Below are 16,442 nucleotides of genomic sequence, written 5' to 3'. Positions count from 1 at the left end.
TGGGGTACATGTGTCTCTTTCAATTCTGGTTTCCTCGGTGTGTATGCCCAGCAGTGGGATTGCTGGATCATAAGGTAGTTCTATTTGCAATTTTTTAAGGATTCTCCACACTGTTCTCCAAAGTGGCTGTACTAGTTTGCATTCCCACCAACAGTGTAGGAGGGTTCCCTAACTATATATTTTAATATGTAGTATTTTTCTTTGAAGCAGAGTTGATTTACAGTATTCTATTTGTTTCAGGTATACAGCATAGCATTTCAGTATTTTTGCAGATTCAGTTCAGTTCAGTCGCGTCCGACTCTTTGCGACCCCATGAATCGCAGCACACCAGGCCTCCCTGTCCATCACCAACTCCCGGAGTTCACTCAGACTCGTGTCCATCGAGTCAGTGATGCCATCCAGCCATCTCATCCTCTGTCATCCCCTTCTCCTGCCCCCAATCCCTCCCAGCATCAGAGTCTTTTCCAATGAGTCAACTCTTCGTATGAGGTGGCCAAAGTACTGGAGTTTCAGCTTTAGCATCATTCCTTCCAAAGAAATCCCAGGGCTGATCTCCTTCAGAATGGACTGGTTGGATCTCCTTGCAGTCCAAGGGACTCTCAAGAGTCTTCTCCAACACCACAGTTCAAAAGCATCAGTTCTTAAATGTTATTGCCGGATAATGGTTGAAGTCCACCCATATTGCTGCACATGGTGGAATTTCATTTTTTTTATGGCTGAGTATTATTTATTTCTGTGTGTGTGTGTGTGTGTGTGTGTGTATCACATCTTTATTCATTCATCTGCTGATGCTTTACTTTGATGTTCTGGCTGTTGTAAATAGTGCTGCTATAAACATTGGGATGCGTGTATCTTTTTGAATTAGTATTTTCATTTTCTCTAGATACATGCCCAGAAGTGGAATTGCTGGATCATATGGTAGTTCAGTTTTTGAGAAACCTCCATATTGCTTTGCTTGATGGCTGCACCATTCCCATCAATAATATACAAGGGTTCTCTTTTCTCCACTTTCTCGCCTATATTTATTGTCTGTAGGCTTTTTGATGACAGCCATTCTGACTGATATCTTGAGTCAGATATCACTGATATTGTGAGGTGTTATCTCATTGTTTTGACTTGCATTTTCTCTCATAATTAGCAGTATTGAGCATCTTTTCATGTACTTGTTAGCCATCTGTATGTCTTTGAAAAATGTCTGTTTAAGTCTTCTGCCCATTTTTTGATTGGGTTTTTTGTTTACTCAGCACCACTTGTTGAGACTCTTCTCCATTATATATTGTTGCCTTTTTATTATAAATTAATTGATCACAGGTGTGTGGGTTTATTTCTGGGCCCTCTATCCTGGTGCGTTGATCTGTGTGTCTGTTCTTATGCCAGTACTGTGCTGTTTTTATTTCTGTGGCTTTGTAGTATAGTCGGAAGTCTGGGAGAGCAATACCTTCAGCTTTGTTCTTTTTTCTCACAACTGCTTTGGCAGTTTGGGGTCTTTTATGATTCTGTATGAGTTTTAGAATTATTTGTTCTAATTCTGTGAAAAATTTCATGGGATTGCATTACAGCTGAATGTTACTTGGGTTGTATTTTGTATTTATTCCGTTTGAGGGAAGAAAGGATAGAAAAAGAGGTCCATGGATAACTGCTGAGTATTTTGAGGAGCAGAATGCCAAAGCCATTGTGGGTCTCCGTTGCCTCTAGCTTGGTACGTGAGGCCCTTGAACAGTCTCCTCTAACCCTTGTTGGTCCACACCAGTCTTGGCACGGACAGTGCACTGACTACTCTTCACAGCTTCCACCCTGTCTGAGAGGTTCCAGTTGTCCTTCAAGATCCAATTCAGTATTCTTTGGAAAGCTGCTCCATGATTTTCCTGAATTTTACCTTCATCTGGGAAGTCATAAGACTTTTAAGAAAAGACTTTATTGCAGGGCTTATGCCATTCCATTATAATTATTTATTGGCATGTCTATTTCCTACTTGTCTAGAAGCTCATTGAGGGTAATTATGTCTTGCCTATCTCTGTCCTCTAGTGCCTCCTACAATCCCTGGCACAGAGTGAAAATACAAGTTGAAATCAGCTAGTGGAAGTTCTTGGCATTATGACATAGGGACTTTGTTCTTAAAAAATAGCAAGGAACTATTGAGTTTACTTTATCTAAAAAGTCCTATATCTTAATGAACCATGTTCTCAATATCAAGAAGAAACTTTGCAGTCATAATCCGTCTTTCACTCACTTCAGCTGTTTTTATTTTCTCATGAAATTTAAATTTTAAAATTTCTAAATAACCTTAGTGTATTCATAATTTATTCCACGTAGCTTCTCAGTCTTTGTGGTTGTCATTTATCTTGTAAATTATCACCGTATTCCATTCTTCTTGTTTTAATAGGTGTGAAATGTTGCCTCATGGTATTAATTATTAGAAAAGTTGATCAGGGCTCCTCCCTATAGCTGCTGCATCGGTATCGGTGGGAGCCCCAGCTCGAGCTTGGTAATAAAAATTCTCTTGCTTTTGCATCAAAAAAAAAGAAAAGTTGAACATTTTTCCATAAGATTATTTTGTATGTGTATATTTTGTTTAACTGTATTTATACTCCCTGATCATTTGTTCTTTGGAGCTTTGTGTGTTTTTAATATTAATACTTTATTTGTTATTTGTTGCTGTTTTTTCAAAAAACAATTTGTGTGTGAAAGTAGATACATTTTTTAAGTACACTGTGTGTGTATATATACATATAAAGAATATAGAGTTTAACTTTTTATTAAAATTATGTAAATGTAAAGAATAATTATAAAACTGTAATTACATGAAGAAATGTAATATTTTCCCTCATCATAATGTCCTCCCTACACTGGAGATAACTATTTCCCTGTTTTTTATAATAATAATTTTATTAACTTACCCATGTATGCACCTATAAGTAATGTAGTTAATTCAGTTTTGCCTGGTTTTGAACTCAGTAAATGGCTTGATGGTTTATGTTTCTACTTTGTCTTTCTTCTTTGATTCAATGTTATGTTTGTGAGATTCTTCCATATTGTAGATACAGGTTTTCCTTTTCTTCTTTAATTTTTTGGCCATGCCATGTGGCATGGGTGATATTAGTTCCCCCAGGGATAACTAATAGGAACCTTTCTTTGGAAGGAATGATGCTGAAGCTGAAACTCCAATACTTTGGCCACCTCATGTGAAGAGTTGACTCATTGGAAAAGACTCTGATGCTGGGAGGGATTGAGGGCAGGAGGAGAAGGGGACGACAGAAGATGAGATGGCTGGATGGCATCACTGACTCGATGGACATGAGTCTGAGTGAACTCTGGGAGCTGGTGATGGACAGGGAGGCCTGGCGTGCTGCGATTCATGGGGTCACAAAGAGTCGGACACGACTGAGCGACTGAACTGAACCCCAAAATGTCAGCGTCTCAGAATGAAAGCAAGTGTTAGTGCCCCACATAGGCAAAAGGACCTTATTGGCTTAAGGGATCGCACCTGTGTCCTCTGCATTGAAAACATCGAGTCTTTATCATTGGCCCACCAGGGAAGGCGCAGATAGAGGTTTTCTAATTTTTTAAATAATTTAATGATTTATAATAAAAGCTTATTTTGTTGCCATAGAATATTCTGTTGTCTGATTGTGCCTCAGTTTACCCACCCTGCTTTCGATGGCATTTGGGCTGGTTTCCGATTTTGGCTGTTAATGTTGCTCTGAATGTTCTTGTATATACTCCCTGCTGCACACGGTCTTTAGTTTGTGTATGACTAAAAGTAGAAGCACTGGGTCTAAGGGTATGTATAGGTTTTACTTTTCGATCTGAAGCCAAATGGTCTTCAAAAGTGGTTGCACTCCTACCAGTGTGTTAAGACTTTTCATTGCCCCACATCCTTTCTAATATTTGATACTGTGATTTTGTTTTTGCCTGTCAGGTAGGTGTATGTATTTTCTTAAGGTTTTGGTTCCCTGGATTATTAATGAAGCTGAGCACCTTGTATTTATGGACTGTGTCCTCGTTTTTAAAGTGACTCTTCAAGTATTCTGTCTTTTCTGTGGAGTTGTCTTTTTCTTGTTTTATAGGAGTTATTTTTACATTCCACATAGTTGTTTTTGTTATACATATTGCTGATATCTTCTCATCTGTGGCTCTTAAAAGTGGATTTAATATAATTTTAGTCAATTATTTTTAAACATTTTTATTATGAAAAATTTTTTGAATTTTTATTTTATATTGGAGTATAGTTGATTAACAGTGTTGTGATAGTTTTAGTTGTTCAGTGAAGTGATTCAGTTATACGTAGACATGTATCTATTCTTTCTCAAATTCTTTCCCCATTTAGGTTGTTACATAACATTGAGCAGAGTTCCCTGTGTTATACAGTTTGTCCTTGATGGTTATGCATTTTAAATATAGCAGTGTATACACTCCCAAACTCTTAAGTTCCTCTCCTCCACCCTACTGTGAAATAATATATATTTCATGGGAAAAAGTGCAGAAAACATCCATATAAACTGTGTTGTTGTTTAGTCGCTAAGGCGTGTCCAGCTCTTTTTTTGTGACCCCACGGACTGTAGCCCACCAGGCACTATCTATGGGATTTCCCAGGCAAAAATACTGGAGTAGGTTGCCATTTCCTTCTCTAGGGGATCTTAACAACCCAGGGATAGAACTTGCATCTCGTGCCATTAGCACCCGTGTTCTTTACTGCTGAGCCACCAGGGAAGCCCATAAGCTTTGTAGGAATGAGTTAACATAGTAGGCCTGAGAATTATCCTTAGAAAGACCTGCACACAAGACTGGCCCTTGACTGGTGTCTAGGAACTCAGCTTTTGGAACCTTTTTTAAGCTAATAAAGTCCTTTTGCCTATGTGGGGCACTAACACTTGCTTTCATTCTCAGAAGCTGACATTTTGGGGTTAAAGGGTTCCTATGTGACCAGCCCGAGATAAAGACCCTAACCATTGCATCTCTGGTGAGTTCCCTAGGACAGAAGCATTGCGCACGTGTAGCTACGCTTTCCTTGAGAGAGAGCATGCTGTCTAGGAGGGAGAGTGTATGTAAAGCCAGTATGGATTCCTACAGACTGGCGTGTTTTTCCCCTTGCTGATCTGATGGTGTGTCTTTACCGCCTGTTGTAATGAAACTTAGCTGTGTGTTGGGACTGTATGCCTGGGGGTCCTTCTTCACTGAACATGAGGGAGCAGCCTCTGGGGACTCCACCGACAGCATGTTAATGATATGTATCAAAGGAAACACCTCTATACCCATGTCCCAAGTTAGAACATTGCTAGCACCTTCAAAAGCCTCCTCTCTGCCCGTCTCATCCTCATCCCCAAAGAGAACAGTCATCCTAACTTGTGTGCTACTCAGGACCTTGCTTGTGCTTGCGTTCAGTCGTGTCCAACTCTTTGCAACTCCCTCCACTGTAGCCCACCAGGCTCCTCTGTCCGTGGGGTTTCCCAGAAAAGAGGACTGGAGTGAGCTGCCATTTCCTCCTCCAGGGGATCTTCCCAACCCAGGGATCTAACCTGAGTCTCCTGCATCGCAGGTGGATTCTTGACCACTGCGCCACCTGGGAAGCCCAACCAGGATGTTATTTTTCTTTATTTTCAGGTGTCAGGTCCTGAAAGTGCAAGTCGCTCAGTCATGTCTGACTCTGCAATCCTATGGACTGTAGCCTGCCAGGCTCCTCTGTCCATGGAATTCTCCAGGCCAGAATGCTGGAGTGGGTTGGCATTCCCTTCTCCAGGAGATCTTCTCATCCCAGGGATCAAACTCAGGTCTCACATATCGCAGGCAGATTCTTTACTGTCTGAGCCACCAAGCAAGTTATTTTAAACTAGTTGGCACACAGAATATTCTTAATTAAAATGACAGTTCAGTTTTTCTTATCTTTATCTTTTTTGTTAGTGCTTTTTATATCTTGTTTGATAAATCTCTTGGTGGGTGATTATAAAATTATTCTGTATTCTTTCCCAGAAACTTTATTGTTTTGCCCTTTACATTTAGAGCTGCAGTTCACTTGAAAATGATTTATGTGTGTGGAGTGAAGTAGTGTTTAAATTTCATTTCTTCTCATGTAGATCCAGTGCCCCGGCCCCATTTACTGAAAGATTCCTTCCCTAGTGTTCTGCAGTGCCACTTTTGTCTTAAATTAACTTTCTGTATATTGCCTTGCTTGTGGATTCTTTAGTCTCTTTAGACCAAAGAGAGACTAATCTATTTGCCTATCCTTGCATCAGTATCTCACTGTTTTTAAAGTAGGTTTTTAGTAAGTCCTCATATGTCTGCTGGCGCTAGTCTTCTGACCCTGTAGGTCTTCCAGAGTGTCTTGGCTATTTTTGGAATTTTGCATCACCATATAAACTATACATTCATCTGTTAGATTCCTTCAAGGGGAAAAAATAGAACTTTGATTAGAGTTTCATGAAGTTGTATATCAGTTTGGGGAGAGTGGGCATCTTGATAGTGTTGTTGTCTTCCAGTCATGACTATGATTCAAATATTTGTTTACTCCTTGTGGGCTTCCCGGCTAGCTCAAATGGTAAAGAATCTGCCTACAGTGCAGGAGACCTGGGTTCGACCCCTGGGTCAGGAAGAGTCCCTGGTGAAGGGCATGGCAACTCACTCCAGTATTCTTGCCTGGAGAATTTTATGGGTTCTCAAAGAGTCCTTTGATTACTCCTTAATTTCTCTTAATAATTATTTATAATTTTCTGAACAGAATCATAGACATAGTTTGGTAGATTTATTTTTTGGACTTAAAAATTTTTATGCCATTGTAAATGGTAAGCTTTCTGAAATTTTGTTTATTGGTGATATATAAAAATAGAATCAATTTTTGTGTGCTGACCTCACATCCAACAGTCTGCTTAAACTCACTGCATTTGTTTTCTGCTGTAATGAATAACCACAAATTCAGTGGCTTGAAACAACACAGATTTATTATCTTACAGTCTGTAGTCCCAGAGTTGAATGGGTCTCTTTGGGTATTGGTGTTCCCTGTGTTCCTTTCTGGAACCTCTAGGGAAGAATCTGTTTCCTTCCCCTTTACGTCTTCTTGAGGCTTTCCCCCTCTGTTAATCTGAAGATCTTCTAGTTGTTCTGTATACACAGTTGTGGCGCTTGTGAATGTTAATGCTCTTGCTCCTTTCCAGTCCTCCTGTACTGCTTATTTACTATTCTTGCTGTTCTGCTTTGGCTTCAACTTCCAGTGCACATCATACGGAAGTAGTGAGAGTGGGCATCCCTGTAGTGTTCTGATCTAAAAGGAAAAGCTTTCTAAATTTCATCCCCCTGGATGGAGGCTTGTTTATTTTTTAATTGTATATCCCCTCTGTAGGGTTAGGGAAGTTCCCTTTTATTCCTTCTTTGATAAGATCTCATTGTGAATGGATATTTATTTGATTTTACCATATGCTTATTCTGCAGCTCTTGAGAAGAATCATAAGATTCTTCTGCTTTAATAATTTGATTTTTTGATGTTGCCAACCATGCATTCCTGAAACAGTGTGACTTGGTCATAGTATATTTTATACATGACTGGATTTGGTTTGCTAACATATTGTTTGGGATTTTTTGCAGCTACATTCATGCATGAGAATTGACTTGTAATTTTTCTTGTTAACTGCCCTTGCAGAATTCTGTACCAAAATTATGCTAGTTTCATAGAGTTCGGAGGTTCAGTCTTTCTGTACTTTTGAATCATTCATAAAATTTGGAATTTTAAATAAAGTATTTAAAAATTAGAGTATTTTATTGTCATAAATGCTCAGAAGAATTCACCAGCTCTTGGGTGTTGATAGTATCTTTATGGGTAGATTTTTAATCACAGATATTTCTTTAAAATAACTGTAAGGCTGTAGGCTTTCTGTCTTTTTGAGTGAGTTTCGGTAACTATGTTTGTAAAGAAATTTGTCCCTTTCATCTAAATTTTAAATTTCTCTGGCTCAAAGTTGTTCATAACAACCTATTATTATATTTTAATGTCTATATTATATGTGATTGAGTTTCTTCTTTTAGTCCTGATAGTGAGTTATGCATGCCTTTTCTCTTGTTTTTGATAAGTCTTTTTACAGAACAAACCTTGTTTACTGGCTCTATTATTTGTTCATTATTTTGGCTCTTTATAATTTTCTTCTATGTTCATTAGACTTATTTTGTTTTTCACTTGTGAAAATGAAAAACATATGAGATAGAATAGTTAAGGCTCTGCATTTCCCTGTAATTGCATCTTTAGTTGCATAGCACAAGTTTTTTATATGTAAACTTTCATTATTGTTCAGTTCAAACATATATACTAATGCCTACTCTGTTATCTTATTTGATGCATGCTTTTTTAATAAGTATATTCCTTTATTTCCAAACATAAGGATTTCCTGGATCTCTTTCCTCCTTTCTCTTTCTCTTTGTTTTACTTTGAAAAATTAAAGTAATTTTTATGGGAAAATTGTAGGATTAGTCCAGTAATAATGTACCTACTCAAGTGTGCATTTTACATTCATAAAAATAGTTCATGTTATCAACCTTAAAAATAAAATAGCTATTTTACTGGCAAAATGAACTTATTCAGGAATGGCAGAGGAATTGCAATTTAGGACATGCAAACTATAGCAAACTGCAGGTAAGCCTAGAAAACATAGGAGAACAACCTTACTTTATATGGAAAAAGAAGTTGGAAAGGGATGCCCTGAACCCAAGACCATTGGAGGAAAGCAAGAGGTCAGAGGGGCTGAGTTGCAGATCTCATTGACTGTCCTGTTGCTTAACAAGGAGAAAATCGGGTGATAAAGTAAGCTTCCTGCCCAGGAACGTAAAGCAAGCTGTGAAGGAAGGTACATGTGAGGAGAGCAACCCTTTCAAGACTTTGCAACTCTGTTTTCAGTGAAATTTCTTCCTTTTTTAATTTTTGCAATGTTTGGTCACAAAGAAAACATTAGTATTTCCCCAAACTGTTCTTATTCATCTGGAAGATTAAAACCTTTCTGTTAATGTACTGTTGGATACAAGGGAAATACAAATGGAAATAAAGGATTCTTGAAAATTAATGAAAACAACAAATCAGATTCTGTAAGACACATATAATGAAGTGATGAAGGGGGAATTTATAGTTTTAAAGCCGTTATAAATAAAGGAAAGAAAATAGACGAACTAAATTGCAAGCTTGGAAAGTTAGAAAAAGGACAATAAAGTAAACCAAATGAAAGCACAAGAGGCAAAAATATAATAAAGACAGAGGCAGAAATTAATGAGATAGAGAACTGCAAAACACAATTAATCAATCAAAATCTTGTATTTTGAAAAATTTAGCAAACTAGTAAACTACCGCCTAACTTAAGAGAATAGGCGGGGGGATTGGGCTTCCCTCGTGGTCCAGTGGTTAAGAATCTGCCTGCCAATGCAGGAGACACGGGTTTGATCCCTAGTCTGCGAAGATCCTACATGCCACAGAGCAACTAATCAGTGCGCCACAGCTACCTAGCCCACGCCCTGAACTACTACTGCATGCCTGGAGCCCATGCTCCACAAGAGAAGCCGCTGCAGTGAGAAGCCCACGCGCCGCAAGGAAGACAGCCTCTGTTCACCCCACCTGGAGAAAGCCCACCTGCTGCAACAAAGACCCAGTGCAGCCAAAATAAATAAATCAAGATTAAAAAATTAAAGAAAATAGGGGGAAATCACAAATACAGAATGACCAATGGGGAAAAACTCACTGATAGAAAAGAAATTTTTTAAATTATGAGATTAATTTGCATACCTCTAAACATATTCCATTATTTATTTGAAATGAGTTCAGTTCAGTTCAGTTGCTCTGTCGTGTCCAACTCTTTGCAACCCCATGGACTGCAGCACACCAGGCCTCCCTGTCCATCACCAACTCCCGGAGTTTACTCAAACTCACGTCCATTGAGTCAGTGATGCCATCCAACCATCTCGTTCTCTGTCATCCCCTTATTCTCCCGCCTTCAGTATTTCCCAGCATCAAGGTCTCTTCTGATGAGTCAGCTCTGCACATCAGTTGGCCAAAGTATTGGAGTTTCAACTTCAACATCAGTCCTTCCAATGAACACTCAGGACTGATCTCCTTTAGGATGGACTGGTTGGATCTCCTTGCAGTCCAAGAGACTCTTAAGAGTCTTCTCCAACACCACAATTCAAAAGCATCAATTCTTCGGCGCTCAGCTTTCTTTATAGTCCAGCTCTCACATCCATACATGACCACTGGAAAAACCATGGCTTTGACTAGATGGACCTTTGTGGCAAAGTAACGTCTCTGCTTTTTAATATGCTGTCTACGTTGGTCATAACTTTTTTTCCAAGCAGTAAACATCTTTTAATTTCATAGCTTCAGTCACCATCTGAAATGGGTAGAGAAATAGATTCTGACAAAATGGATCCTCATAAAGATTACAAGTTAAATAGCTCAATTTCCATAGGATAAAGTTTTGAAAGAACCACTTATTGAAAACAAAAAGCATTAGGTCCAAATGGTTTCATCGGGAAAATTCTGCTAAACTTCAAAAGTCTAGGTAACCACAGTGCTAATAAATTGTTTCAGACCAATGAAGGGAAACTTCAAAAAAATCTTGTTAGGTGCTTCGTATTACAGTCATTCAGTCATCTGTCTCTTGTGTTCGTGCTCAGTTGTGTCCGACAGTTTGCAACCCCTTGCAGGCCCAAGGACTGTAGGCTGCCAGGCTTCTCTGTCCATGGGATTTCCCAGGACAGAATACTGCCATTTCCTCCTCCAGGGGATCTTCCCCACCCAGGGATCGAATCCTCGTCTCCTGCATTGCAGGCAGGTTCTTTTATCACTGAGCCAGCAGGGAAGCCCCAAGTAATCTGTCTCTATTGTTATTATTATTATTACTTTTCACTCAGTCGTGTCTGACTCTTTGTGACCCCATGACTGTAGCCTACCAGGCTCCTCACTCCATGGGATTCTCCAGGTAAGAGTACTGGAGTGGGTTGCCATTTTCCTTCTCCAGGGGATCTTCCCAACCCAGGGATCGAACCCGGGTCTCCCGTATTCCAGCCAGACGCTTTAACCTCTGAGCCACCAGGGAAGCCCTGTCTCTAGTTGTTATCAAACAGCTAGAGTGAAGTAAAATTCAGTCTTCTAGATGCTCCTTGAGTTTGCCTTTTTTGAAGCTGTTTTGTTGACCTATAATAAACTGCACGTATTTGAGTTATGATTTGATCAGCTTTGATATATATATCATCAGCACAGTTGGGTTCGAGAACATACTCATCTCTGCCAAAAGTCTCTGCATGCCCCTGTGCCATGCCTTACTCCTGCTCCCTTTCCCCCAGTTCAGAATCTATAATATATATAATCCATATATGAAACAATTTGAGCATCAGCATAAATAATGACAGTATAGATTACAACCCACTGAATAAATGAAGAATCTTTACCGATAGAAAACAAATAGGGGAGACAGGAAAGTTCTTGATAGTAGAATGCCAGCTACTAAATGGTAATGCCAACTGCTAAAGAATGGGATTAGAAAAACCTTCATTATATAATCATATTATTTCTTCAGGTATGAATCATCAATGGACATGAAGACAGTTTTTTTTTTCCTAGATATCCTTTTATTGCTGATTTCTGGCTTAATTACAATTGGTTGGAAGCATGTCATTATTATGTTAGTCCTTTGAGATTTTTTGAGCCTTGCCTTGTGACCCCGTACAGGGTTGGCTTTTGTAAATGTCTGTTCTTGAAAAGTGTACACTGTGTAGTTGTCGAGTTTGTGTTATTCAAATTTCTGGATTGTTACTGATTGTTTAGTTACTTGTTCTGTCATTTATAAAGAGCTAATTTTAAGTCTATAATTGCAGGCTTTTTTCTGTTTCTTCTTGTCATGCTATCAGTTTTGCTGCATGTATCTTTGCAGTTATTTTATGAGCCATACCAATTTAAAGTAGTGAGTCTTCCTGCTGAATTGAATTCTTTATCATTATATTCTTTATGTCTACTGAAGCTTTATGTCTTAAAATCTGTTTTCTTTGATATGAATATAGCCATCAGCTTTTTTGGGTCAGTTTTTGTATATTTTTTCCATCTTCTTACTTTCAACCTTTCTGTACACCTAATTTTTTACATGTGACTCTAATAGTCTGCAAATATTAGGTACCATTTAAAGAATTCAGATTGTAATCTTTTAGTCAAGACAGTCTATTTACATTTACTATAATTTATAAATTTTTGGATTTAAATCTACTACCTTATTTTTTCTTTGTATTATTTTTTTCCTCTTTTATGTGGATTTCTTACAGGTAAATTTTTTTGTTTGTTTTTAATCACTTTCCCCTTCTAGATTTTAAGTTACATACTCTGCTTTTGTTCTTTGGTAGTTACCCTAGAAAGTGCAAATGCATATTTATATAACTTATTATGATAAGTTTTAAGCTTATCAACGCTTATTATACTCCTCGCAGACAATACAAGGGCCTTGGAACACATTCACTGTCTTTGCCTCTCTCATTTATGGGTCATCTGTTGTTGGGTGTTTTAACTATTTTTTTTTAACCCCGCTGGACATTGTTATTTTGTACAGTCAAGGATTGCATAGCTTTAACCGAATGTTCGCCACTTTCTTTGTCCTTCAGTCTAGCTGTCATCCATCCAGGCTCACTTTTCTGCTACATGAAAGTACATCCTTCAGAATTTCATCTAATGAGAGTCTGCTGGTGGTAAACTCTTGGTTTTTGATTATCTGAAAATATCTTTATTTTGCCTTGATTATTTTTTAAAGTTTTTTTTTTTAATGTGGGCCATTTTTTTAAAAAGTCTTTTTTGAATTTGTTACAATATTGTTTCTGTTGTCTGTGTTCTAGTTTTTTGACCACAAGGCACGTGGGATCTCAGCTTCTTGATGGGGGAGCAAACCCGTACCCCCTACATTGGAAGGCGAAGTTTTACCCACTGGACCACCAGGGAAGTCCCCTGGCTTGACTTTTTAAATAACAACTTTGTCAAATGTAACTCCCATACCATAAAGTTCTCCCATTTTAAGTGCAGAATTCAGAGGCTTTTAGTATATTCAGCTGTGCAGCAGTTGTCACACTGAATCTTAGAACAGCTTTGTCAGCCCAAAGAAAAACACCACACCCCTAGCCATCAAACCACAGTCTCACCAGCACCCCTGCCCCAGTCAGTCACTAATTACTCTACAGGCTTGCTTATTTTCAACATGTCATAGAAATGGGGTCATACCATCTGTTGTTCCTTGCGACTGGCTTCTTTCTCTTAGCATAGTATTTCAAGGCTCATCATCATTGTAGCGTTTATCAGCACTACATTCCTTTGTATGACCAAGTAATATTCCATTATACGGTTACCCACATTTCCTTTATCCATTCATTCATCAGTTGATGGGCATTTGGGTTGTTTCTAGTTTGGGGCTATTATAAATAATGCCCCAATAATCATTCAGATACAAGTATTTGTTTGAATACCTGTTTTCAGCTTTTTTTGAGTGTATGTCTAGCAGTGGAGTTGCTGGATCATACGATAACTCAGTGTTTAACTTTTTGAGGAACTGCCAGACTGTTTTCTAAAGTAGCTGCACCATTTTACATTCCTGCCAGCAGTGGATAAGGGTTTCACTTCACATCCTCACCAAAACTCTGTTTCTTTAATTACAAAAAGTGAAAGTGAAGTTGCTCAGTTGTGCTCCTCTGTCTATGGGATTTTCCAGGCAAGAGTACTGGAGTGGGTTGCCAAATGGAGTGGGTTCCATTTCCTTCTTTCATTATAGCCAGTTTGAAAAATAACAGCCTAATTGTGATGTAATTTACGAGTCAGTCTCAATTTTTGAAGGATATTTTTGCTGGGAAAAGAGTCCTAGCTTACTTTCAGCAGATTGAAAGATATTAATCCACTGTGATTGTCATTTTTTAAAATGGAAGTATAGATTTATAATGTGTTCTATTCCACTATCTTATGATTTCCAATTTTACTGAAGAGAAATCTATCCAAAACTCTATCCAAGCATGGTATGATTAGGGGAAGTCCCTGGCAGTCCAGTGGTCAGGGCTCTACACTTTGAATGCCAGGGCCCAGGTTCAGTCCCTGGCTGCAGAACTAAGACCCCACAAGCTGCTTGGTATAGCCAAAAAAGAAAAGGGGGAAAACACCCCACATATGCAATTGACATATTTTGGTATGGATTTATTTTTATCTGTCTTGCTCAGAATATGTTTCCTTTCTTGAATCTGAAGATTTGTGTCATTCATTCTGGGAATGTTCCAGCTGTTATGTTTTCAAATATTCTGCCCCAGTTTCTCCTCTTTCTGGAGCTAGATTTATGTTAGACTTTCTTACTCTTACCTTCCGTGCGTTCTCATATTTTCCATCTCTTTTCTTTATCATTCTGTGTATGCATCTATTAAGTCAGAAACTATGAAGGATCTTAAATTTTACCCTGTTTTTCAGCTCACAAGTTAGCCAGACACATACAGAGATGCTTACACATGTACTGATGACACAGGACACCTGGGTAAGGGATACAGATGGTTTATTATAGCAATACCTTGCATCCATTCCCTACACCCTAATTCCCACAAGGTGATGTGATAAGAGCTACATGATACCTGTGCATACAGTTGCATGCATTCCAGGAAAGGAACCCCAAAATTCAGAGACTATGAGCACTTGAGGGTTTCTGGCTTATCTTCCAGAGAGATTACTTTTTTACCTTGAGATGTAGGTAAATCTCCCCTGGCTGAGAGAGGAAGGGACCTTGAAGTTTATTATCCTGAATGGAGGGAAACATCTCCAGGGAGAGAAAAGAAAGGGCTTTATCTTTGCTACTGTGAGATGTCTCTGGGGAGTGTGTGACCCCAGACTGCTCTAGAGGAATACAGCCACCAAGGCCATTTGCTGCTTAACATGTCCTTTGCTCAGAAGGCTTGGACCATGCAGGAGTGTGAGAAATCCGTGGAGACAGATCCTGGACATTTTCTTCTGATTTTCCCCCCAGGTTACTAATTTCCTCTTCAGCTCTGTGTTGTCTGCTGAAACAATGTACTGGTTCAAAATTGGGAAAGAAGTACATCAAGGCTGTATATTGTCACCTTGCTTATTTAGCTTATATACAGAGTGCATTATGTGAAGTGCTGGCTAGATGACTCACAAGCTAGAATCAAGATTGCTGGGAGAAATATCACAGATATCTAGATATGTAGATATATGTACATATATATGTATATATATATGTAGATATATATTTGTGAGAAATATCACAAATATCTAGATATGTAGATGATACCACTCTAATGACAGAAAGCAAAGAGGAACTAAAGAGCCTCTTAATGAGGGTGAAAAGGAAAGTGAAAAAGCTGGCTTGAAATATCTATACTTCTGAATTGTGGTGCTGGAGAAGATTCTTGAGAGTCCCTTGGAATGCAATGAGATCAAACCAGTCAATCCTAAAGGAAATCAACCCTGAATATTCATTGGAAAGACTGATGCTGAAGCTCCAATACTTTGGCCACCTGATGCTAAGAGCTGACTCATTGCAGAAGACCCTGATGCTGGGAAGGATAGAAAGCAAAAGAAGGGTGTAGCAGAGGATGAAATAGTTAGATAGCATCACTGACTCAGTGGACATGAATTTGAGCAAATGCTAGGAGATAGTGGAGGACAGAGGAGCCTGGTGTACTGTAGTCCATGGGGTTGCAGAGTCGGACACGACTGAGCAACTGAACAGTTTACTGTTCTACAAAGTCTATCTGTTGAATTCTGAATTTTGGTTATTGTAGCTTTCATTCCTAAAAGTTCTGTTGACAAGGTCAATCTAAAGGTTGTGTTTACTGCAGATATGTTCAAGCTTGTCTTTTATTTTTGAAAATGGAAGTTTAATAGCTTTATACTGCTATGTCTGATTCTGTTTATTTCTGTTACAGTTAATTCTCATTCCTGGTGCCTTGTTTCCATTTTGTGCTTGACTATTTCTGTTTGCTACACATTGTTTCGTGGTAACTATTTAAAGCATAAGGTAAAGGGCTTGTCCTCCAGAGACATTTCTGCATTTGTTTCTGCCAGGTGCCTTGGGGTTAGGATTGCTTTAATCTAAATTCATGACTTGAATTTTTTTTTAAACATGTGATTGATTAAAACTGGGTTGAAAAGATTTTCTTGGGCTTGTGGTTTCAGGGTCTTTCCCACTCAGCACCTCACTAATTGGTAACTTTATTTGTAGATACCTGGGGATAGAGGTGGGGTTTAATTTTAGTTTACCTTTGCCCAAATGATAGAGCCCTTTGGGGTGACGGTTTTATGGGGAAACAGTTCCCACCATGGTTTTGCCTTGACTTTGATTCTCTCCATCTTTTCCCTCCAAGGCTAGCAAAACTGATGTTCAAATTCTCAGAATTAGATAGCTGTCCTCAGGACAAAAACAACTGTCAGTATTCTCCTTACCTCTCTGGGTTCTCACTTTTGA

The sequence above is a fragment of the Capricornis sumatraensis genome, chromosome 19 (assembly GCF_032405125.1).
Source record: "Capricornis sumatraensis isolate serow.1 chromosome 19, serow.2, whole genome shotgun sequence".
NCBI classification, from domain to species: Eukaryota; Metazoa; Chordata; class Mammalia; order Artiodactyla; family Bovidae; genus Capricornis; species Capricornis sumatraensis.
This window is presented reverse-complemented; position numbering follows the sequence as displayed.